Raw genomic sequence first — 26,974 nt, 5'->3', positions numbered from 1 at the left:
CCAGACTATAAAACAGAGAAATTTAAAACCCATGTTAGCGAAACTCTATGGGACTTAATAAGGGATTGCTTCCTTACTTAATGTAGTCACTAAGATCTAAAATTCTAGAGCTGGAAAGACCTTCTCACTTATTTTTACCAGACCTGACTTAACCCTAATTTAGTAATAATCAAATCACCCTTTAGCTGAAACAATTGCATATCTTTAATAATCCAACAGGCTAGGACTAGCATGAGGGAAATGAGGTACTTTGCCTTCAGGCACAAATTTAAAGGGGGCCAGAGGAGGGGGTTCCACTGCCTTAGTAGTCAAGCTAAATAATATTTCAACTTTGCCTACCCAAATGCCTTCTCTATTGAATCCTATCTTTATTTAAAATTTTGTTATATTGTTCATCATGAATTTTTTGCATTGATTTTGTTGTTTTTAAAATATTGTTTATCTTGATAACTGAGGTTTTTGGCACTTAAATTTTGTACCCTAAAGCAAATACTTCACTGACCTCACACTAGTCCTGGACCCGTAAACCCATTCCACTATTTATATAATTTCAGAATCAGAAATTTTTTCCTTACATCTAACTCAGGGTTTCCCAAGCTTGGCACTATTAGACATTTTGGGACCAGATAATTCTATTTTGTGGGTGTTGTCCTATAAATTATAGGATGTTTAGCAGCATCCCTGGCTTCTAACTACTGGATGTCAGTAACACCCTCCCTCACCCTTCCACCAAAAATGTCTCCAAATTAATCCTGGCTTAGAACCATTATTCTTCCCACAGCCTCTTATGCTACAAACCACCCCATTTCTTCCTGTTGTGTCCTCAGTAGAGATAGAAAGCAGCTTTTCATCATCTTCTAAATAACCCCATGAGATTCTTTGCTTTGTAGAGTGTGTGTTTACTTTATAATCTGATTAGAGTGATGATAATCATGTTAGTATGTCTAGACATACCAAGGTCAAACCCCTGGCCTCTGTAAGGTTTATTCCTATCTAATATCTGACATCTCATAGACCACTTGGCCATCTGAAGCAATAGCTTATCCCAGAATTTCCAAGATGTCTTGTAATCATAACCCCTTTGTCAAACTGCAAACTCAACTCCCTCATTGAATTAGGCCAGAGAGATTAGTTATACCCAACCACATTTCATTTTCTTCAAAGTGAATTTCATCTGGGAATTTATCAATAATCTTTATGTAAGCTATCATATCCTTTTCCATCTCAGAAACTAAGACTCTAATGAGTTAGATTACATCAAGTAATTCAGCAGTTCAACTTCCTCTGTGATCTTGGTTTTCTAAGTACGATAGTTTTGGGAAGCCATTTTTCCTGTAATGAGCAGGAAAGATATTTAGTATTTTTTCTTATTATTATTCAAAAATGAAATTCTTTACAAAATGTTTAAAGCTCACAGTTAGACCTAGAAATCAAATTACACTTGGAAGGTAAAAATCCATTTCTGGATTCTAGTTTAGTAGCAACATACTGAAAAGTCTCATGTCCATCCATGCGAACCGCAGTATGAATCATAAATAGGTAGTCAAATAGATGACCTAGAAATTCTTCCCAATGATGCACAGTCTGCCACCTTCATCCTCCACTCAAATGAACTTTCATAAAATTCTGGATCCATATGTGGGGTTTTTTTCCAGGTAGGAATGGTGTTGGACTACCTATATTCAAGATAATCAGTTTGAAATAAGCAACTTCTTCTTTCGAAGAAGAAGAAGAATATATATATAATATATATATATATATATATTATATATAATTATATATCTGTATTGCTGAGTTATTAAATAGTTCAAGGAGTTTCCAACATGATTGGAACCAGGCTAGAAAAGGATACCAGACAAGGGAGTTAGGCAGCAAGTGGACCCCCCCCAAGAGCACACCACCCTACCCGTTAAGGAGGAAACCACCACTACGACTACTACCACTAAAGAACGGATGCTGCAAGTTACCAGGCAGCCACAGACAGTGGACTTTGGATGGTGCTCCTTCTGCTACCACCACCTCAGTGCCTCTGGATTCTCCACTGTCTCTGCCTCTTTATGTTACCAGCTCCCAGTTCAAAGTCACTAGTAGAGGCTTCTATTTAGTCAAGCCTGGGTCAAGTGCCTATATTCTAGCTGCAGTGGAAGCTGGGATAATGTCTGGATTTCTCAGCTTCTAAAGTGGGAGGCAGGCAACCAAGAAAATGAGAGCTGTCCTTTACAGGTATGATGAAGAGAGGTAACTAATAAAAACAGATTAGAGGGGCACCTGGGTGGCTCAGTGGGTTAAGCCTCTGCCTTCAGTTCAGGTCATGATCTCAGGGTCCTGGGATCGAGCCCTATATCGGGCTCTCTGCTCAGTGGGGAGCCTGCTTCCTCCCCTAAATCTGCCTGCCTCTCTGCCTACCTATGATCTCTCTCTCTGTCAAATAAATAAAAAATTTTAAAAAAATTAAAAAAAAAAACCAGATTAGATTTTGGGCTCTGGAGTCAGACTATCTGAATTTGAATTTATGCCTATTACTAGCTATGTGATCTTGAGCAAATTACTTAAATTCTTAATCGTTTCTATTTCCTAACCTTTACAACAGACCCTTTATGAGGATTAAATAAAAACATTTATGTAAAATTGCCTAGCACAGTATATGGCACATAGTAGGTACTTCTATAGATTTATATTTATATGTCTGTACACACACACATACACATATATGAATATGTGTGTATGCGAACATGCAACTTTGATAACAGAGATAGAGCTTTTCTACCCCTATTCTCTTCCTCCTTTTATAAATACCTACCAAATACTGAGACGGTACTTGTATATCTCAGCCTTTTCATTTAGTTTATTGCAGAACAAGGCAACTAAACTTAACTTTGGTGTCCCCCACCCCTCCACTTAAAACATACATGATAGCAGAGCAAAACCAAAAAAGAAATCATCATAATTCAACATATGCTAGAGTAGCATAAAAATGGAAATTCAAAAGACGGGATTAATTTTGTCTAGGGAGCTAGAAAATTCATTATAGAAGGAACTTGACTGGAAACATGAAGAATAGATAATGAACTTCTTTAGAGAGAAGAGAGAAGACTTCTGCCAGGGAGTGAGAATACTCTTAGCACAGCTGTGTAACTGCAGGTCTGCCTGGGAATAGGGAAGAGCTGGGAAGGACAAGAACAAGGGACTGGTGGGAGGGTGGAAAAAGATGAATGGAGAAAGACAGACTGGGGCCTTATTATCAAAACCACACCAGATCTGACCAAAGGCCCTGGCAATGTGTCGCATCATTGGGATCAATATCTTAGATGATTATTTATTTCTTGTAAGATTTTTGTTCATTATGCAGAAGTTCAACCCCAGGGATTAAGGCTGGCTTAAGCAAAACAATGGAATAGGCAGAGTTTGTCCCATACCTTCCTTTTGTTGAGTCTCCCTTTCCCTCTAAACCACTATCCCAGGTCCCCATGGCCATGTGGAAAGCCTCTGCCTGTATATCACAACCTATTTGATGCTGCCAGAGGCTTCAGGCCTTTATAGTGCTCCCAGCTCTGTGCCCTGCCATTCTTCTTCCTTCTCCACACCTGTCAGAGCCCCATTTTCTGTTTAATTGACAAGACTAGGAGTGTGCTAGACAGATAACGCAGTTTCACCTGCAGTCCTGGCCCACAGCTCTTCCTCATAACACATTGCCCTAATAGTTGCAGTGGGCTCCCCAGAAACCATATGAGCAGTTCTCCAAACTCAATTTTGTTGGCTCCTAGACCTACATTTTCCCCAATGTCTTCACCCAAACCCCAGCCACAGGTAGATCATGTGATTTAATGAGGACAGAAGAGCTTTTTTTATAGCCCACAAGATAAGAAAGCTCAAAACTGGATTGCTCTAGAAAGTCTGATGTGAGTGATTGCTTCCTCATTTCTTCTCAGGAAATAGAAGTGGCTCTGGCTTCTCTTCTGGACATAGAGTTTGGTCTCAACTTCTCCAAGACCATTAACCCAGGGATCTGAGCCCAGTGGCTCCAGCGTTCATGAGACTGGAAACGGAAGTGTTTGGCCTCTTGCTGTGGAGAGGTTCAGCATACTGATTGTAGAGCTTAGTGGGTTTCTTTTAGGTTTTGTTTCAACTGCTAAGAGCCCAGGGACTCAAGCCTTATGAGATGCTCAAGGAATGTCAGGGAATTGACTGGGACCCGGGGAATTGGTGTTCGCTGAGCTATTGCTGGTGTATTGCCTGGGATGGAGAGTGAGGAGGCCTAGAGATGCGGCCCACCCTGAGGAGCTGTGGCTGAGAGGACTTCATACTGCAGGGCTAGTTTCTTTTGTAATCTACTCTGGTAAGACACAAGGGATGGATAAAAATGAGCAATTATACTTGAGGCAGATCCATTCCTTCAGTGGCAATATATTTTCCTCACATGGTTTTCTCTTCACAGCAAGCAAATGCACATGGAGCCAGTGACTATGAAGTCGGTCATATTAAATTTACTCAGTTTTCTTCAAGTCTTAAAGCGTGAAGCGTTACAAACCCTCATGTGTACACTAGGGAAAGAAAGGAAGAAAAAAAAAGAACTCCATGGCAAGGCCTAAGGAAAAGCCTGTGGAAAGAAAACGGCAAGATAAAGCAACACAATTTCAAATCTTAATCTCCTGAAATGGTGCCTTTAAAGCCTCACTTTCCACATTTCTGAGTGGGGCCCATCAAAACTCCGTGTCGAATCATGTTATAACCCTGCTTCTTATCTGTTTGTGATAGCTTTCAAGGGCCAGTAATTCCCCCATATGTGGCAGAAAAGTTCATAGTAGAGATTTGCACACTTGACTAAGCTTCCTGCATTGCTTTTTGTGGAGTGCTGGTGAGGAGAGAGATTTGTTCACCCTTTCAGATCTAAACCGTGCAACTGCCAGCGATGCAGTCTAGAAGCAAACCAGAATCACTCACTTGGTCAGATAATCTACAGAACGATGACTTAATATTATATACTCTCCACTTTTGTCCAGTAAAACACACAGCCAGGTAGAATGCCCTGGCCTTTTTTCAAGTACAAATTAATGGACAAGACCCCATCTATGAGGGAGGGCTTTTTGGTGCCCTCTCCCCAGACACCCTCCTTTGGCACTCCTGTTCCATCACCAGAGGTGGCCTGGAGCTCTGGGTTCCAGCTGACTGCTGGGGTAAGGAAAAGGGAGTTGTGGAAACCATAGAGCTGTGGAGAGAGGGTGTCATCTGCCTTGGGAAGGGTGGGGGACAACTCACTCTGTTTCCTCCTCTGTCTACCTGGTTGCACTGACTGGCCTGAGGCTTAAACAGGAAGAGACAGGTTTGACCAGCTCTGAATGGCATCCTCAGGCCCACGAGTCATAATCACAGGCATCAGCCAAGGCCAGGCAGGTAGTGTCAGTGAGTGAAATGGGCCAGGTACAGGCAATAAAGATGTTTGGGGTCTAAGAAAAGAAAAAAAGACATAATCTACTATGTTGATTATTTGTTTGTTTTTTTGGGGTTTTGGTGTGTTGTTTGTTTTTTAAACAAAGACAGCTTTCTTTTTTTTTTTAATAGACAACATTCTGAAACAAAAATAAAATTAGTCCCTCTTGGCAAACTAATACACTTTCTTGAATTTGGCATGACATCTATTGTTTCCTTTTCCCCTTGACTTTCAAGAGGCTCAAACCTATATGGTGTGCTTCCCTTTGATTTTTTTTTTCCAAGTTTCTTTTTTTGTTTGTTTTGTTTGTTTATAAGCTCTACACCCAACTTGGGGCTTGAACTCATGACCCTGAGATCAAGAATCACATGCTCTACCAACTGAGCCAGCCAGGCATCTCCCTTTGATTTTTTGGACACAGTGATCTCCCTTTCCTTCCCATCCATCTCCTTTCCTGATACACACACACATAAGTACACACATACACATGACAAACTTGCCTGGTGCCCTATAAAGATAGAACATAGATAATATAAGTGTAATACTGATTAAATATTTCAGAGTTCTTAATTTCTTAATATTAAGTATTAATATGTGCCGAGGTCCTATTTTTATTTTCTTCTAAACCCTTCAATGATGTATTTCATCTAAAACATTCTATTGAATGACTGAACTCAGTGGAAAGAACCATTATATAAGTTCTAAATTCTGGCTCTGTCAGTGAACTCTAAAGGTATCCTAATTATAAAACATCTTTTATTCTCATTTTAAAGACCAAAAGTATTCCCTTTGGAAATTTTTGGTTTTGGTTTTGGTTTTGGTTTTCTTTTTCTTTCTCTCTCTCTTTTTTTTTTTTTTACAATCATTACCATCACTGTCTGCCAGCCAAGACTGTGAAAAGAGATGATATATTTTAGGAAGGGGCCATAGATCCAAAATTAATCTCTACCGAAGTTAATTCCTGCATAAATTAAGCTGAATACGTTTTCCAACACCATAAATCAAGTGTAATAGGTATAAATAAAACATGAACTCAGGTTTCCTCATTTGTAACTTCAGATCTATGACACTTCAGTGTGGAGAAAGATAAAATTGTTTTTGTTCTTTTTTTAGAGCTGTTGGGTTAGTATATATTGTAAAATCAAATAGATTTCCTCTCTTTGGCTGAAAAAGCTAATAATCAGAAGCCCACAGAAAAATTCCTTCTGCATACTTATGCAAAACATCATGACCCTTCTCCATCTATATTGATTTCAGCTTTAGGCTCATTGTATATCATTGTATATCAACTAAACATTTATATATGGAAGGCTTAGATTTCCTTACCCTAAAAGATACTCATGCATGCTTGTTTTCTGAAGCATAAGCTCATAGGGTCAGTGGACCAGATTTTCACAAAAGGAGTAGGGCTCTGGGAACAAAATGAAGTAGTCTTAAATCCCCCAAGATTTAACTGAGAAGTGTGAGTCTTTGCAGCAGGCAAGGAATGCCCAGGTTGGGGGCGGTGCTGAAGACTGAAGCACGAGCTGAAGACTTTTGGTAGAGCTGAAGAAGACGTTCCATGGCTGTGAAAGCAGACTACCTGATTGAAGGTAGAAGACAAGCCGTAGTCTCAATGTCAACTCCCTCATCCTTAACAAGAACTAAATGTTACATAGAGAAAATGAGTTCATTCCCTCCCTGTTATTTACAGAGAGCTTGCTCTATATCATATGTCATGTACGTTTGCCTCCGCTTTCTTTCTTTAGGTCTTCTCTTTGAGTCTTCAAAGGAGTAGTTTCCTCTTCCTGAATATTTTAGCACTGGCTCTGTATAGAAGTATAATGCAAGCCACATAGGTAATTTAAATTTTTCTGGTAGTCAAAAAAAAACAAAAGAAAACAGGCAAATTTAATTTTAATAATCTATTTTATTTAGCATAATATATCCAAAATATTATCATTTCAACATACAATCAATATAAAAACTTGTTAATGAGACATGTTCCATTCTTTTTTCTCATGTTAAGCATTCAAGATCCAGCGTGTAGTTTACACATATACTACATCTCATTTCGGACTGGCCATATTTCCATTGCCTTTAGATTTTGTGTGTATATTATATATACAAAATTAAAATTAAATGATTGTTTTTTAAGTGAGATTAAGAACAAAATAATTTAGAACGAAAGTTTCCAAACAACTGAACACAATTGTCCACCTTACAGGTCAGTTGTAAGGATCAAATAAGATTATCTATGTTGATGCCCTGCATAGTCTGACACTTAGTAGGTATGAAATAAATCATAGATAGTCTTGAATTGAAGTTACAGCTACCCTTAAGCTACTCTTAAGGTTTAAGAGACACAATTTTCATAGGTAATTGGGGTAAAATCCATGATTTCCAGCTGCAATAATAATTTTTTTTTTTTGGAAGAAACATGATGATGGGGAGTAGGAAGCTCGTGGGAAGAGAAGGCTGGGCTAGAACTCTTTTGTCACTAATCCAGCATCCAGCCTGGGATTTTTTTCAGTATGTTACGTCTGTATGATAGAGATATGTTTGTCAGTGGGAAGAAGGAAAAAGGTAGGTAAAGCAAGTTGGGTTAAACAAACAAGAGGAACCCTGTATAACCACCAATTATCTAGACAAAGAAATGAAGTGAAAGGAGAAATGAAATCTGGATAGGATATTAATGAAGTCTCCTCCTACGGACAGAGTAACTGAGAGGCCCTTAATTCTGTTTGCAACACAGTGAAAAACACTTACCTTATTGAAAGTATCCCCACTGGGATCCTCCCTCATCCATGTTACAATGGACACAAGTGTGGAGTAAGTAGCTTTACTCCTGTAGAGTGTGGTTTTTTCTGCCTGTAGACCTGACCAGAAGGGCGTGGAAATAAATACATTTTCCAAAAGATATGGTCTGAGACCACATGAAATGCTGTGTGTTCAAAAATTGGGAATGATAGGGGCGCCTGGGTGTCTCAGTCAGCTAAGTGTCTGATCTCAGCTCAGGTGTTGATCTCATAGGTGAGAGTTTAAGCCCTGTGTTGGGCTCTATGATGGGCAGGTTTACTCTCTCTGCTGGAATAGATACATCCTTCTCTTGTTCACTGACCCTGACACTCCTGGTTCTCAGGCCTTCATGTTGGGACTGGAACTATACCATGGGCCTTTATGGGCCTCTAGCTTGCCAACTGCAGATCACAGGACTTCTCATTCTCCATAATCACGTGAGCCATAATAAATCTTTCTATATATCTCTATTATTTCCTATTAGTTCTGTTCTGTAAAGAACCCTAATACAGACTTCAACATATCTTTTAGGGGGACACAGATCAACCCTTTGCATGATACAATGGCAGCAGCCAGGGAAGACCAAAGTCTGAGAAAGAATTGGGAGCTGGCAGGCGTGGACAGGAGAACCACATTAGACATCACGCCATGGATTGTATTTACTGAGAGTTAGGGGTTTGGAGGAGAGCGAAGGCAGCTAGATACGAGCTTCTCTTTCCATCTGTGTTTCCAGCCAAGGAAACCAGCTGCAATTCCAGAGAACACGAGGGAAGCACTCCAAAACATGTTGCAAAATGCCTAGTTCCTGAGCCAGATGCAAGCAGCCTGTTCTATACTAGAGCTAAAAAAAAAGAAGAAAGTCAAGGGAAGGGGTGACTTTGTACTTGTTTTTCTCCAGTCCCTGGGGCACAATGAAACAAACCTTTTCAGCTCAAGACTTTTGGTGCCAGGATTCTAGCACGGTTTGTCAGACTGTGCTAACCAACCATGCATTCGTTATTCCTCCGGAATCCCTGTTCTAGAAGCATTTTCCCCAACACATTCAGACCATCAGTATCCAAATCTCCCTAAGGAGATTTGTTTTATTTAGTCAGAGTTGAATGTCCTGATTGCAACCCTAAGGATGCATCTCTTAGACATTAGTCATTTAGAGTTGTATACAAGGGCCAAACAGTACCATCCAAACACATTCTTAAACAAAAGCCACATCTGCTAGGCCTTAACACAAAGAATATTCTGTCCCTTTGTACTTAGGATCCTCTTCTTGGCATCCATATATGTGCTTTTAAATGCTCTGTCAGACAAGCCCTGGATGCTGCTCATGGTCATATTTGTATGTGGGAGTAGAGAGGAGAGGGTAAGGCTTGGGGCATAAAAGAGAAGATGGGAAAATGAGTGGATTATCACAGGCAGAGCTTGATCGCACAGTGACCAAAGGGAGGGTAAACCCTGAAATTTAAAAAATAAGAGTAATCCTAGTGATCATTCCTTACATTTACTGAGCATTTAATAAGTGCTCTAAAAGTATTATCTTATATAAGCTTCATAGCAACTCTCTGGAATGGGAACTATTATTGTCTTCATTTTAAGGATGAGAATCTTGCAATTTAAAGGTTTAGGGATTTACATAAAGTCGTACAACCAGTTTAGTAGCAGCACCAGGAATGAGATCCAGGCAATCTGGCTTTGAGACAGACCCTTACTATTTTTTTTTAAATTTTATTATGTAATACTTGATGCATAAAACATAAATAAGGCATATATGTTATAATGTGTAATAATAACATTAATCACTGTGCAATGTTAAAACTCCATCACTACCAATGTCTTTTAAGTGACCTATTCACTTCTACTCATTCCATCTCCAGCCTAGCCCTGAGAAACCACCATTATGTGTTTATCAACCCCTAGGTGTGTAAAATAGTCTTTTCACATAGGTAAATGTCCTTAAAGCTATAGTTTTAGTGTGGTTTTCGAGCTTTTAAAAAGTAGGGTCACATTTTCTTTTAATTTTTGAATTTTTTTATTAACATATAATGTATTATTAGCCCCAGGGTACAGTCTGTGAATCGCCAGGTTTACACACTTCACAGCACTCACCAAAAAAGTAGGGTCATATTATACACAACACCTTGTGACTTACATTTTTTATTTTATTTTTTATTTAAATTCTAATTAGCCAACATATAGTACATCATTAATTTCAGATGTAGAGTTCAGTAATTCATCAGTTGCATCTAACACTCAGTGCTCATCGGGGAAGGGAGGGAAAACGGAATGGGAAGAAATCAGAGCTGGACTTACCTTTCTTTAAAATTCAACATATGTTTCTAAAATTCATCCCTATTGTGTCAGTTGACAGTACTGTCCACATTTTCACAGCTCGGCTCCATTTGTATAAATAGACCACAGTTTATCTATACCTTCTCCCGTTGAGAGACATTGGGGTTGTCCCCAGTTTCTGCTGTTGCAGACAATGCTATAATGAACATTTTTGAACTTGTCCTCAAGTCCATATTTGCAAGAATATCTCTAGAGTATTACAGGATCAAATTATTTTCCAAAGTCTTTGCACCAATTTATATTCTTCAACTGTGTGTAAGAGTCCTTACTCTACATTTTCACCCGCATGAGGTGTTGTCAGGCTTCTTAGTGTCTGCTAAGATAGTGGGTGTGTAAAATGGTATCTCATTTGATGTCAACTTGTATTTGAATGTTATTTTATTATATTTGTATTATATTATTATTTTAATCATATCTGGATAATGTTTGTTCACCTTTACCTCAGTTTAGCCTTCATGTTTACCAGGTATGTTTGCCCATCATTCCTTCTTATAATTCTGACCTTCCTACTAGGATAATTTTTCTTCTTCCTGAATGATATCTTTTAGAAGTTCATTTGTTTAAGAGCCATTGATTGTAAATTCTCTCATTCTTTGCTACTCTGAAGATATTTTTATTTAGCCCTTGTTCTTAAAAAGATGCCTTTCCTGGAATACAATCTTATTTGGATATCATGTTAATGAGCTGGAAGATATTCCTGTCTGTTTTCCCTTGTTGTTATTGAGAAGCCTACTGTCGCCCCATTTGCCTTTCCTTTGTAGGTGGTCCTTTTTCCCTGGCTAGTTTTAGGATCTTTGGTATTTTGTGGAATCATACAAAAAATGTGTCTAGGTGTAGAATGTTTTTTATTCTGTCTGATATGTGCTGGTCTTCCTGTAGCTGTGGACTCATGGCTTTCATCGTATTTCATCACTTCAAACACTGTCTCTCTTCTCTTGCTCCTTCTGTTTTTCATACGGTTTAACTTTTATGTCATCCTTCTCATTTCCCCATGTCTCCGTGCAGTATTACAGTTAACTTCCTCAGCTCTTTCCTATAGTTTGTCAGTTCTTTTCTCAGCATTTCTAATTTGCTGTTTAACCCACCTGTTTGTTATTCACATCAAGATTATAGTTTTTCATTTCTGAAATGGATTCCATTTCTGATTTCTAGGTAATTGTTGATAGCCTCTAATATGCACATTTTTAATATGCACACTTTTAAGTGAATTTTTTATCTTTAAATTATCTTTAAACTTTCTTTAAAGTTTTCACTTTCTGATCATTACAGTATCTGAATTCTTGGAGGAGCACCACAGCTGTTTTCGTTTCTTCTAACTCTTGATTAGTTTCCTATAACTGCTATAACCAATTATTGCAAAATTGAAACTGGTGATTTAAAACAACACAAGGGCGCCTGGGTGGCTCAGTGGGTTAAGCCGCTGCCTTTGGCTCAGGTCATGATCTCAGGGTCCTGGGATCGAGTCCCGCATCGGGCTCTCTGCTCAGCAGGGAGCCTGCTTCCCTCTCTCTCTCTCTCTGCCTGCCTCTCCGTCTACTTGTGATCTCTCTCTGTCAAATAAATAAATAAAATCTTTAAAAAATAAATAAATAAAATAAAACAACACAAGTTCATTCTGTGACAGTTTTGGAATCCAGGAGTCTAAAAATCACTTCGTTAAAGCTGGGGTGTTGGAAGGGTTGCTCTTTCCAGATGTTGTAGGGCAGAATCGATTTCCTTTCCTTTTCCAGCTTCTCGAGGCCACCCTCATTCCTTGGCTTGGGACCCCTTCCTTGCATCACTCTGGCCTCTTGCTTCCATCATGATGTGCCCTACTTCTGTAGTCAAATCTTCTTTCCTCTTTTAAGGATACTTCTGATTGTATCTAAGATCTACTTGGGTTATCCAGAATAACTTCCCCATCTCTGTATCCTTAATCACAGCTGCAAAGTCCCTTTCTTCTTGCAAGCTGATGTTCACAGGACCAGGGATTGGGACTGAGATATTTAGGAGTTTCATTACTCAGACTACCACACACTCAGTTGTCAGAGACTGTTAGTTACCAATTAGTATCCATTCTATCATCCCTTCCTAGGAACGAAAATGCTTATTTTTAGCCAGGCTTATTGTCAGCCAGTTAAAACTCCCTAGTTTTTTAATTTTTGTTTTGTTTTTTTCCTTGTTTTGACATCCAGATGTGGTCACTAGAATTAAAATTTTGCCAGTAAGTTATAAGTGGAGGGTGCTGTGTGCAACATCCTAAATATGTTTTTAAAGAGAATGGTCATGCTCTTCTTGTCCTTCCTTCCATAATGGTCTGAAATGTGGATATCTGGAGCTCCAGCAGCCACCTGGGATCACAAGAACAATGATCATAACCAAGATCTCAGAGGACTCATGAACCATAAGAAAATAAGTCCCTGATGAATTTGTGATAAACCTGTCCTGGATATCTACTTCTTCATTTGTTTTACATGAAAACAAATAAATGCATGATTAAGCCACCATTATTTGGTGGGGTTTTGGGGGGTCTTGGGGGGGTTTTTTGGTGTGGGTTTTTTGTTTGGTTTGGTTTGGTTTTTGGTTTTTGTTCTTTTGCCACATGAGGTTGAATGTAGTCCTAAGTGATACAATCATTATGTCTTGTTTCCTCGTGCGCTTGGTATCTTTTATTCTGATCCTTTATTTGGTTTTAAATGATCTGTGGGACTCCTAAAAACCTGAATGAGTTTTTAAAACCCCCCAAATGGGTTTGCGTTGATTTTTTCCTGGAGTCGTGTATACCACCAACAGGAGATGGCTTTAACCTTCTTAATGAGGGAATGGTCTCCAGCAGCAGGCTGAGGTTAGCTTCCAGTCCCTGCATTTTTGGCTGGCATTGTCATTTCTTTATCTTCCAAATTTGCAGTTTTCTTTCCTCTATCAATCCTGGTCTTGCTTATTTTTGCATGTTTATATGTTGTTCTTTTGTGTTATTATCATTGGAAAGTTCCCTCTGCATCTGGTGAGAGCTCAATGTATTAAAAATCATGTCATCACCTGGATGCTATGCCATTGTAGTAGAGTATTACCTCAGGGTCTCTTGTTCACCTTCCTGCCAGGAACCACCCCAGTTTCATGATTAAGATGGGCCACAAAGGCCTTACATCTGATTGGCCCACCCAATATTTTGGTGCAAATTTGGTACAAACAGAACTCTTCTGGAAACCAGATTGGTAGCACTTTCTCTGACCATGGACTCCATTCATTTACTTGTTCTCAGGGGTTCATCGCAGTTAGTAACTATGATTCTCTCTTTTAGAGTTTCCGGCAGCTCTTTCAAATTACACAGTCCCCTTGATCTGTCCACAGAGATTTTGATACACTTCCAGGAATACATATAATAAAATTCTACTAATGAACTATTATAATATGTGTCATATTCTGCAACTTGCTTTTTAATTTAGTAATGCGTCCTATCCATCGCAGTACTTCTAGTCACCTCAGTCTTCTTCCATAGCTGCATGGTATCCCATGGTAAATGTAATAGCTTCTTGGACAATTCGATTGTTGATGGACAGTTTGTTTCCAATTTTGTGATATTATTAACAATGCTATGCTATAGTAAGCACTTATATACCTATTTGTATGATCACATATGTGAGAGTAAATACATAGAAAGGATTTCTAAAAATTAGTTTTTTAGTTCAAAGACTATGAATATTTAACATTTTGACAGATGTTCCCAATTTGTCTCCCTCATGTTAATGTAATGGTGTTTTGTGACAGACTACTAATGTGAAATCAATGTCCATTTTCCCTAATTCCTGAGTAGGGAGTCTCTGTTTTATTTCAGAGTGGTGGTATGCCTACCTAGAGACTACACTTCACAGCCTCACTTTCAGTGAAGTGTGACCGTGTAACTATCTCTGGCCCCTGAGCTGTGAGTGGCCATCTTGTTTGGAACATGGTGCAGTATTGCTCCTTGAAAGTTATGCCACTTTCTGCCCTTCTGCCTTTATGCCTTCTTCCAACATATGCAGTGGTTTAATGGCTAACATTCCAGTAGCCAAGATCATTAGAAGTGGATTTTGAGGATGGAAACTAGCCATTAGGGATTGTAGAGAAGAAAGAAAGGAGGCTGAATCTTGGAGAACTACCGCACAACCTTAGACTCACTACATCTTGACTCCCATTATAAGAGAGAATAAACCCCTATATTCTGAGTCTTTGTTACATGCAGCTGAATTCCTAAATGACACAGTGTTCCTTTCAGCCATTTAACCAATAAGCTAGTCTTTGCTATGAGCTCAGTCTTGTGCTGTGGATTACCACCACAGTGTGCTTACCTGTGCCCAAAGTGGGCTGTCCTTGGAGGGGTCGGTGTGACCATGTATGTGACATTTTACATTGGTGCCCATCTCTTCTTCCCCAAATGGTATTCTTAGTCCACAGAACTAATGGAGCAAACTTTAAATTCTTGTCTTTGGCTCAGATCACCTAAGGAAATCAGTCAGAAACACGCATGCGCACGTACACACACACGCGCACCCATGCATACAAAAAGCCAAATAACTTTTCACAGAACCCATAAAACTTCCTTACTTCAGTCTCTGGAATTTTACAGAATAACCCTTTGGCCTTCTTTAAGAGAAGGCCCATCTGATGAAAAATGTAATAGTTCTATGGAATAAAGAATTGCAGAATTAATCATTCAAAGCTACTAAATCAGTGTACTTCATGTTGATTTGTCAATGTGGACTTTTTCAATTAGACAATTTTATTACAGTGATGAATACCAATGGCACAATTTAGAGAGAATTGTTCTAAGTTATGGCCGGGTTAGCCTAGCAATCCATATTTGCTACTGAGTAAGTGTGATGGCTGTAGCCTTTCAAAGATTAACAGACCCTTATTGGGAGCTGAGCCTGCTCCTGTCCCTGGTGAGGATCAGGCAGGAGTGACTTTATTCGTGTATCCCCAAAGGATCCTTCCTGACCATTGTAATGGCCCATCACTTCCCTCTCCACAAAAGGAACACCCACCCTGCCAGAAGCACGTGTCACAGACAGTGCCTGACAAGTATCTGAGTCCCAAACCAAGTCCTACATTGCCTGGTAAAGACAACAAATAAAATTCCTTTTAATTTACATCTTCATGTGTATTAAAGCTCTTGTAGATCTTGTCAAATGAGAATCGAGTATGGCAAAGGTTCACAGTCAATGCAATCAAATCCAGAGAGTCTCTGTTATGAGTAATGTATGATTAATGCCTGAGTTATTTAGCCTGCTGTCAGGAGAAGGGACACCAGATACAGAGAAGAACAGGGAAATGCTGGCTCTACCATACTCTAACAGTCACCTTAAGCAATTCTCTCAACTGCTCTAAGCCTTGGCTTCCTCATGAGTAGAATGGGGATAATAACCTCTACTTTCTAGAGTGGGAATAATTACATAATAAAAGAGTGTACTTCCTCTAGCACAGAGCAGATACTCAAAAAAGGCTGATTGACTCTAAATCTGTTCAATTTATTGACAGGACAGCCCCTGTGCCTCAACGAAGGGGCAGGAGCTTCCACTTTTCCTACCGTGACAATGTTTTATTATTGCTTTCCCTCCTTATCTGATTGGAAGTACGTGCTTTTTGGCCCATTAAAGATCTTTGAGCAGTATTTGTTGCTTCCCCTCTGAATTTGCTGTAGGAAACTCTTGGCTTACAACTATTCCATATTTGATGGCAAAGATGGTGTCCCCTGCCTTGAAGGGAATAGCAAGCCAGGCAGATAATCTTGCTCCTATCCTTGTTTTGATGCCCCCAAAGCATGGGCAAGCAAAGTCCAAATTAACCCTGTTGGCTCTCACATTACCTCACATAATGTTCATGCTCCTCCTGGTCAGCTGCTCAGAAGTCAGAGCACAATTCAGTCCTTGAAGGTGGGTAGGATGACTAACTCATCCTGGTCTATGTGGGACTTTTCTGGTTTTTTTCCCCGAAAGCCCAGCAATATCCCAGCACTGGTGGTCACCCTCAGAGGGGAACAGCCCCAGCATGTGGATTGGAATGGCTTCTCTTAGAGGCCTTCGCCTGTTAAATGCAGAGCAGGTCCCATGGCCACCTCTGGGTGCTTGACTCACTGGGTTTGCACTACCTTGCATCTTGCTTCAGAGACTGCTCTTCCTTGGGGACAGGCACCTGGTCACCAGAGTGCTGCTTCTGCCTTGGGCCTCACTGGGCCAGGCAAATAACAGCCTGGCCCGAGGGACCAGGCCCTCATGGGTGTCCTTTCCTCATGGCAGGCAGGCACACGAGCGCTACACTAATTAACAGATCCCATGTTTCTTCTTGCTTTCCCAGGCTGCTCCTGAGAGAATCCTGAGGGCAGGAAGCCCTGGGGGCCCAAAGCTGTAGCCAGGTCTTCCCCACTGGTTACTAATGAGAATGCCTGTGGGCTGAGGCCTTCAGCTAGCGCTGTGTTGACTCTTCTGCAAGTTATTTCTCTTTAGTGATGTATGCTTCCGTATCAAACATCACACAGTTACTCAGCACCCATGCTTGTTCCCCTTCTTCAGGGACTTTGCGGTCTTTCTTTCTATACCCTCCTCAGGGTTCTGCCCGCACCTATCCTGGTGACTCTGTTTCCCTTATTTGTGCTCTAGATGTCTTCCCTCTTGTCTGACCATGTTGGTCTCCTCTTAACTTTTAGATCTATGGGAGGTTGTGTCAGTTTCCAGAGGGCTCGTGCGTACCTTCTCACACTTGCTGGTTTTGTAGGTGGCCACCTCGAGCTAGACCTGGAGCACCTGAAGAGCAGGACTACGGCCGTGCCTCCCCACAGCATGCTGTTTTGGCCTGCGCAACTGCCGTTCCTCTTCATCTTGTAGTGATGGTAGCCTCATGTTGCTGGAGGAAACCGCCCAGTCTTTTCCCACATTGTGTGGACTTTTGTGGGCACAGGACTGGGCCTGAATAATGAGAGCACTCATTCTCCTTGACCAACACAAGTTAGCTCAGGGAGGGCCTGGGACCAGCTTGGCCAGTAAGCCTTGAGCCCAATACCTCCACTGGATCTGCTGAGCAGACATAGACTCGGTCTCTTCATCCACCATGTTGGGAGAGCCTGCCCGAGAATGCAGTCATCCCAGAGGAAAGAGGGCCACGACGACTCCAGGACTCTGCCCTAGCAGCACTCCATGAACTTTGCATCTTGGTTTAGCTATGCCAGATGTAATTTACCCTGGACTTCACAGTTTCACACTTCCCCATTTTTATTAGCCCAGTGTGACCCGCGTTCCTTTGTCTTGAACCCAAAAAGGCATGACTAACCCTGCAGCTTTCTGATTCTGTGATCGGTGTTCTTTCTGTTCTACCATGTCACGTCTTTCTCCCCAGTGTGCCACACATGTGCCCTTCATCAGCATCGCCACTCCAGACCACTTTGCCTGGCCTGTGCCACCAGCCATCAAGTCCAGGTCAAGACTTCCATCTCTTCTGCCAAACCTTTTTTTTTTTTCTGCCAAGCCCTTCTTAACCTCAGCATCCTTCACCATTCTGCCCTTCTTCTCAATTCCTGCCCAAGGGGGCACCACACAACTTAGCAATGGCAATGCCCAGGTCATTGGCTCTTTTTTCCATAGGATGACCTTATCTCCTCAATTTTAAGTTCTCCAAGTTCAGAGATGATGCCCTCCCACTTCCACAAATACTGAATCAGTGTTAGGAAAAAATAACAACTAAAAATTTGTGTGAGCACATGCTGTGTGCCAGACATAAGTCTAAGCCCTTTACGTGTACAAACTCATTAAACCTTCGTGACAAACCTGTAACTATTATTATTGTCCCTATTCTACAGAGGAGGAAAGCAAGGCACAAAAAGTTAAGGAAATTGTCAAAGGTCAGCGGACCAGGAAGTGGTAGAATTAGGATTTTCTCCAAAGCATTCTGGGCTCCAGCGTCCCCTGGTTTGACTACTACACTACACGTCATTTTGTGAACCAGTTTCTGCCACTTTGTGAAAATTATCAGTTGCTGGAACATAGGGAATTGTGGAATTTTACCAAGCATAAAGTGGTAGTTATTACCTTTTTCAGAGTCACATACTTCTCTGATAATCTGAAAGTTTTGTACCCTTCTAGAAAATATACACATCTCTCACATACACATGTGCATGCGCGCGCGCGCGCACACACACACACACACACACACACACACATGCACACCACACCTGAAAAAAAGGAGGGTTGCAACCCTGAGCCCTGATTCTGGGGTCATTTTGGCATCTTCATTCTATCCCTCAGTCCTTTGTTATGGCTGGGTATTTGCAAGGGACACCACGGAGGAAGAGGAAGATGTCTCTGCTGTCCAAAAACTCAACCAAAGTATAAGTACGACTAGAGGCTGACCTGACAGGCGAGCCATTGGTTTTCAGTGCCTCCTGCCTCCTGTTCCCCAGCATTCAACAGGTGCAGGGGGCAGCCACTGTGTCTGCCTTTCCAGCATGCATACCCTTATTTCTCGTAATAGCATTTTGATTTCCCTTTGGGGGGCCACCACTCCCCCATTTCATGCTCTGTTATTTGGACAGTCGACCAAGGAGTCTGCTCTCCTCTGGCCAAGTTATGAGTACAGGACCCCAGCAGCCTACCAGACTGTGTCCTGGGAATTTGAGCAGTCCAAAGAGGGAGGGCAACTGGAGGGGACTCTGGGGCTTGGAGAAAATCTGAGTGTCATTTGCTGGTTCCCCGGAGCTGCCTTGCTTTCTTTCCTGTCCTTGGTCTGATTCTGCAGCTTTTCCTTCAATTCCATAAGCTACCTGAGGTGGCTTTATAATATGCCAACCTGGCTAAGCTGAACTACTTCCCAGAACTCCCTTACCTATATGTTTTCATGTAGGATGAGCCAGGAGTGAGACTTGGAAGGTGGAAGAGCAGCGTCCATTTCTGTAACCCACAGTGTTGTCATTCATCTGCTCATTAGCAAGAGGCAGTGGCCTTTCCCAGGACCCTCCTTAAGTTTTTCCAACTTCTGGGCCAGGTGTGTGTGTGTTTCAAGAACGTCACGAAGGGTCATGATCTCTGCAGGATATCTGTGCCCCCAAGGTCAGAGGCACGGGTTGCAGTCCATCCTTGTGATCCCCAGTTGGCATGTGTGGGTTCCAGCTGTTCTCACTCTCCTCTACTTTACATCCAGCTGCCCTTCCAGCTATCTGCCCTCTGGACCACAAGCCCTAGCTTCAGACCTGAACACGGTGGCCTTACTGCTTCCCAGCCCTCACAACTGTATGAAGTCAAATTTCTGTTAAAAAAAAAAAAAATATATATATATATATATACATATATATATATATATATACATATACATATACATATATATATATATATCCCTAGCGATTTTGCTTCTCTAGTGGTTGTGCTTCTCTGAGTGAACGCTGACACGCCTCCCCAAATCCTCCTGGTAGAGTCCACTTCAGTGGAAGTTATCCAGAACCTACTGCTGCCCCCAAATCCCAAACTATACACATTGCATAAGAATACACATTGCTTAAGAAAATGTTTTCAAATGAAAGAGCACTAAATACGTCCGTATTCCTACTACTCTTCCTAGTCTGGACTGTGCTGGAAAGGCAGACTCTGGGGTCAGAGAGATTTAAGTCTGAATTTGGGCGGGTAATACTTGTATGACTTTGGATAGAGTTATTTACTCTTTACTCTTTCTGACCCTGATTCCCCCTTTGTAAAAAGAAGAAAAAACAGTGTTAGTAGTTAGCACCAGGTATCCATGCATACAAAGAGAAAATCCAGAGTTATGAACTTAAATGTGACACAAGTGCATTTGTCTGTCATGTGGAAGCAGTAGAAGTAAACAGGCTTAGGTTCTCCATTATCAGGCCCCCAAGCTCCTCACACCCTGTGTTCCGCTGTCCCTGGAGGGCAAACCCATGCTCAGCGTCTGGTGGTGGCCGCACCTAGCTAAAAGGGAGGCTGGCAAATGTCATCTTTATTATGTGGGGCAATAAAAACAGGTTCCTGTCATTGAGGAAGGAGGAAAGAGCAGGCAGGGAAAGCAACTGCTGCTGCACAGTGGGAGACAACAGGGCTGTGCCCAGGGTGGGAAGGAAGCCAGAGCCCATCCATGGCAGAACCCAGCAAGAGTCCATTTTCCTCCCCTACTCGTCTCCTTTCTTCCCCCGCCCTGCCCCCAAGCCCATCAGTGGGCTGCCAGTGCCTCCTGCTCTGATGAGAATCCCTGCTATAGGTTCCATTCACTGTGATAAAACTTTCTAGCAGGACTTGTATCCTTAAAGTGTGAAATAGATGGGGGAAATGCATTAAGTATCTTGAGCCAATTATACGAAAAAGGAGAGGTTAAGAGTCTGGGTTCTAGAGATAGATAAACTACATTTCTACTACTGGATCTCCTGCTGCTTGGCTGTCGAATTTTGAGCAAGTCTCTTAATCTCCTGAGATCTTTTCCTTAGAGGAGAGGGAGGGACAGAGAGAGAGAGAGGATCTTCAGCAGGCTCCACACCCAGTGCAGAGCCAGATGTGGAGCTCCCTCTCATGACTCTGAGACCACAGAGCTGAGCTGAAATCAAGAGTCAGAAACATAATCGACTAAGCCACCCAGGCATCCCTGAAGTCTATTTTTTAATTGCAAATTTCAACAACAGTACTGACCTCCAAGTTTTTGTGGTGAGCATCGAATAATATGATGCAGGAGAAATACTTAGTGCCAGGCATATATAAGTGCTCAGTAAATATTACCTGTTACTATTATCATTATCATTATCTTTATATACATTATCTTAGTCAAGACTCTCTAGAAACACACTAATGGTTTTCTCTCTGGGTTCATTCTTCACTGCTTTCTTCTGCTTTAGGAACCTGAACAGTGAGTGAAAGAGAATGAGGTTTCTGACACTTCTCCTGTCTAAGAAGCTTTACTGCACAGATTCGGAAAATCCATGGCATGCCCCAGTGGCCCTTCATGAATGAATAGAGATTGAGACCACAAGGACTCCCCTGCTGAGACTTTTGGCTCTGTCTTCTTTGGAATCTTAGCCTGTGATCTCCCAGGAGTTCAGGGACGCCTCAGTGGGTGGTAACAGTTTCCCCTAATCCGTTGATCAGCTAGTGTGAGGCCCAGGCCAGCACTCATAGGGTTCCCAATGTGCTTGCTGCAAACACAGACTCCCTCTGAGTGTGAATGTTGTTTCTCACCAGATAAGGCATGTGCTCAGTCTAGATCAAACACTTGTTTAACATCTTCAGAGTACGGAGAGCCAAACCTCTGCTTCTGTTCCTCCCTGGTGTTTATTTGCTTACCCTTGTTGCTTCTGACCATGGTGTTATTTGCGTACCTGATCTCAGTTTCTGGCTTGGATGCCCAGAAAGGTATCCTGCTTCTAGAGGGAATAGAACGTGGAGCAGCTTGTAGGTGGTACAGGGCAGGGAGCATTGGACTAGGGGGTCAAGAGCCATAACCCCTGAGTCCGTCTCCAAATGGAAGGATTGGGCTGAGTAGACTTGAAGCCCTCTTCCAGAGCTGATATTCTGTTTTGCTATGAAAATCCCAGCGTGAGCATTCTTAGGGGTAAAGAAGAAAAGTTGAAGACTTAAAATGAGGAGCAGAAAGCATGTCTTCAGCCTCCTGTGTCAGGGAGAATTGTGAGTCTCTTTTGACCACATTATTTTGTGTTGCTTTTCTTAGCTGTGTGGTCACAACACCAAAAGTGAGCAGGAGGGTTCCTGCTCATTGACTTGTTTGTGCAGACATAGCTTGTAAAAACAGTGACTATATCCCATGCAAATATGGAACAAGAGAGGTTGGGGGAGAATTCTAGAATCCTTGCTGGAAGATAACCAATGGTATAAGGAGGTCCTTACTTTGAGAAATATTTCATATTACAATCAGAACTTACAGAATGAATGAGTGGTGGGAGGTAGGGGCATAGATTATTTACTTTACAAGATAGTGTCCCACTTTAGAAGAAGCCAACTGTTTCCTTTAGGAAATCAGCTCTCATGGTGCACAAAAATATGGTTGAATCTGTAATAAAGCTAATTATACAACTTTTGGCAAATAAACCCATTGTGTACAAGCTTGGCCATCCTATACAGCGTTATCACATTCTTTTCATAAATACACTCCTATCTTTGGAAGACATTTCTAAAGATAATGCCTTTTTTTTTTTGCGGTCCAGTTTGACTTATGTGCTTACTGTGAACAATGAAGATTTTTCCAATCGCAGCTGAAGGGCAAAATCCATTTTCTTTGGTGATAAATGATCTGCAATGCCCACACTTTCCCACAAGGGGGCAGCACACCACAGGGCCCTTTGGTACAACACCGGCTTGGGATTCAGAAAGCACAGCCAGCCCTAGGAGAGAGCGGCTAGTTCCCAGGTGGAAGACAATTCACTAAAAGCTGTTAAGAGGCAGATCTGATAGTGTCTCTGCATAATTGAAAGCCCTAAATATGTGCCAGAAGCTTTTTGGCTGTTCTCTTGGAGAAAAAGGATGAAATCACTTGGTGATGGATAATCCTTCGATATTAGCAGAAATTATTTTTTTTCTATATCAATACAAAATTTATCCACCTATATCACCAACAAAAGTAATTTTAGGCAAAGACTAATATACATTGAATCATAAATATATTGCTTCCCTTCAAGTTTCTTTTGTGAGTTTATGGAAATCCATGAGGTCAAGTGTTGCATTCATGTTCTACTCCACTGCCCAGTAGATAGAAGCAGGGCTTAGGATTTGAAACAATTTGTTATTAAGTAAACACAAATTTTCAAGGAAATAAATTTAGGGTTAAAAAGAAAAGAAAAGAAAAGAAAAGAAATTTAGGGTAGAAGATCAGTTTGAGTTTTAGGGAGAGCTTCCCTTTCATAATTTTATACAGTGCCAGGCTTCCACTACATGTATGTAAAGAATAGTAAAAGAAATTCAATGGATCAGGAAAACAAGTGATTCCACCATGTCCTTTCTATACTAGCTGATGGAGAAGATTCAGTTGCCAAAAGTGTATTTTGGTTGCCAAGATCCAGTTCCAGCCTAAGGAGATATGAATTGATCACTCCCTGGTTTTCACCTCATGGGAAACCTTAGCCAGGGAGATTTTATGCTGGACTATTCTGTGATACTGTGGTTAAATCCATTATTTCTCCTAATAGTCTAACTTCCTCAGAACTTTTTGGGTGTGAGTTGAATTATCATTGCAGGGAATAAATCTATTTCTCATCTTACTATAGTAGGTGTGACCACATGACCAAAAGATGGCCAATGAAATAAAAGCAGAAGTGGTATTCCTTAAAATGGCAGGGTATCCTTTCTCTTACTTTCCTACTTTTATTTCTTGATGGCTGAAATGTAGATGTGATGGCTGGAGCTGGATCCAATAATGATGAGGTAAAAGATACATAATGAAGATGGTAGAAAAACAAGATAGAATCAGGTTTCTTCTTATGAAGCCACCATAATAGCCTAGACTGCCTATCTAGATTTTTGGAAGAGAGAGAAATAAAAATATTTTGGGTTTTTCTAATCAACAGAGATACCTTGAGAAAACAGGTCAGAAGATGGATTTTTTTCCTATTTGTTTTGCCATGATTTCATAATTTTCACCACCAATCAATATATATTGAACATTATATGAAGGGCACTGCTGGATGATCTGGTTTTATTTTTTTTTTAAGATTTTATTTATTATTTATTTGACAGAGAGAGATCACAAGTAGACAGAGAGGCAGGCAGGCAGAGAGAGAGAGAGAGAGAGAGAGGGAAGAAGGCTCCCTGTCAAGCAGAGAGCCCGATGCGGGACTCGATCCCAGGACCCTGAGATCATGACCTGAGCCGAAGGCAGCGGCTTAACCCACTGAGCCACCCAGGCGCCCTGGATGATCTGGTTTTAAATTGGCTTAAGGACAGAGATCAGGACCATCATAAACAAAGTTCAGTTGTTAAAAAGTCCTTCATGGAAATTGCTTCAGCGCTACTACATAAACAAAGGCAGCTGTATTTGGTCACAGCCGTAGCTGTTTCTGACATCTGTGTTTTCCCTGGCAGCAGAGGTTGTGCTTATCCTGAATCTCCCTTATGACTTAAACACAGCCAGAATCTGTTTCTGCATTCAAACTTGATGTTTGGTGCAAAATATGCAAAACCTGTGGACATTAATGGTCATGGCATTGTGAGGCGAATTTGCATCCTCTCTCTGTCATTCTAACTAAGAAGCACCCACTTTTGTGGTTCGAGGTTGAGCACAGGCATGTCTGTTTCCCTCTAGATCCTGACACAATGATACAGATTCACAGGATCTGGATAAAACAGTTTTCATGCAGCAACTTGCCTGCCCTAGCCCTACAGGAGCCAAATTACTTCTCACCCGTCCAGGCAGCATTCAGGGATGTGGGTGGAGTGAGGTAGAGGGCAGTGTCCTAGCAGTCCTGAGTCCTCAGCTGTCTGGATGAGGGACAGGACTTCCATCAGGTCTGAGAACAGCATGGGCTCAGTGCCTCCTGGCTTATAGGGACTCCTGGGTATGGCCCAGCTCTGAGAGCTCTGTGCAAAATAGGAACCTGGTAGCCTAATCCCACCCACAGTAATGAGGTGGGGCCACAGAATACAAGGGTGGCCATGAGGGGCTGAGGTTTTTCTAGGCACTTAAAAATGATCAACCAGTCCTTTTTTTTTTTTTTTTTTGCCCCCAACCAGTCCTTTTTAAGTAACATAGCTAAAAGCCAACTGCCTGCTTATTTTCCATACTAGCCAGAGCAACTGAATGCAGACAGAGATACTATACTCAGATTGCACAAACCAGCCTTCTATTCAAAGCCTATTTGCTGCTTTGCCTACCTTAGGGGACAGTCTGGTGTCAAAGGAAAAAACATGTCTTTACAAAGTAACACTTGCCTGGAAGGGCTGAGACCCCATGATGAGAATTATTCCAGGGAATTTTTACCAAAATATTCAATAATTACCACCGTTCCTAGCCAAGTGCTAATGTTTATGCTACAGGAGGATGGAAACAAGTACACAAAAATAGACACACTATCCAAGGGCTTCACTGCCCAGAGTTGGGTTTTTAGGCTTCACCAAGGCCCAGATTAATTATTTCTAAATGCCGCCCATGTCTGGTTCTAATTTAACCCCACAGGAAGCCTTCAGGTAAGTTGACACAGAGGGTACCCCAGCTAGCAAACCTAAGCATTGTGGTAGCTAAGAGACTCATTTTTCATGGTATACAAATGAAGTGCCATTTCATTTTTGCATGTTTGATTTATATGGTCTGGTGCAGGACACTCTCATCATTGCTTAGGATATTGAAAAACAGCACCAAGTTTTGAGGGAGTCCACACTGAGGTAATGCCTGGTCCAGGAGACTATCTGAACTCCATTAGGGTATCACCAACAGCTGGTAGTAGGTCCTAGTTGTATGATAAAGCTTGTGAGACTTAGAGAAAATTAGTACCATGAGTGATTAGTAATAGTCATACTAAATTAGGGGCAGGGAGGTGTGTAAACAGGTAAGTGGTATAGGAGGGCTGCATTCCAAGTAACAAACTTCATTCATTTTAACCAGTCTGTGACCCTCCTCCCCCATTTTTCCATCTTTGAAGTTGTGATTCATCCTGTAACCTTACCAAGCCAGACTGTATCTTCGAAAAGTGGACAAAATATTTTAAGTCTCACACACTCTTCCAGAACCTAGCCAAGCCCCCATTAAGAACTGAATTTATGTCCCCTCCCCTTGAACTGGGGAGAGAGGAGGATTTTGTGACTGCCTCCACTAATAGTGTGTGGCAAAAGTGATGCTAAGTGAATGATGAAGCTAGGCCATTAAAAAATGATACTGCTTCTACCTGGCCTTCTCTTTTGGGATGCTCATCCTTGGAACCCAGCCACCACTGCTCGGAGGAAGCATACGCCATGTGCAGAGGCCCTGGTTCTCAGGCCTGGCTGAGGTCCCAGCTGACAACCTGAATGCCACCGTGGAGACAGATCCTCCAGCCCTAAGGAGGGCTGCCTGTGCAGAGAGCACAGCTACTAAGTTTTGTGGCGATCTGTGACACAGCAACAGACGACTGAAATGGTCCTCCATAAGCCAGGCAGCAATCACGACACTGGTCACCACCGGCACATGCGCACCAGAACTTGCAGAGTAAGTGCCCAGTAACTGCAGACAATAGAGAAGCATGTTTCAAAGAGAGGCTGTGTCACCAACATTTTTTATGGTACAAAGGACAGTACTGTAAGAAAGTACTGAGAGGTGATTTAGAAGGATCAGACTCTGAATCGGGAGAAATCCGAGGCATACCATACCAAATTTATTGTATATGTTTTCCTTTATAAGGATGCACAAAGTAAAACATATATCTAAGTTTAAAAGAATATCCAGGGGCACCTGGGTAGCTAAGTTGTTGGGTGTCTGCCTCAGGCTCAGGTCATGATCCCAGGGTGCTGG

The 26,974-nt window shown here is 41.6% G+C and overlaps 1 protein-coding gene across 1 annotated transcript in view; it reads right to left on the bottom strand.

The window, feature by feature from the left end:
• C1D (C1D nuclear receptor corepressor) overlaps positions 1–2,311 on the bottom strand; it is a 35,190-nt gene extending 32,879 nt beyond the window's left edge. Inside the window, exon 1 of the mRNA XM_047746253.1 lies at positions 2,269–2,311. The gene's annotated coding sequence lies outside the window, so the exon portion shown is untranslated. The remainder of the gene's footprint in view (positions 1–2,268) is intronic.
• Between the last annotated feature and the right edge of the window lie 24,663 nt (positions 2,312–26,974).

The sequence above is a fragment of the Lutra lutra genome, chromosome 9, assembly GCF_902655055.1.
Source record: "Lutra lutra chromosome 9, mLutLut1.2, whole genome shotgun sequence".
NCBI lineage: Eukaryota > Metazoa > Chordata > Mammalia > Carnivora > Mustelidae > Lutra > Lutra lutra.
The sequence above is the reverse complement of the archived record's forward strand: the minus strand, read 5'-3'. Positions and strand labels throughout refer to the sequence as shown.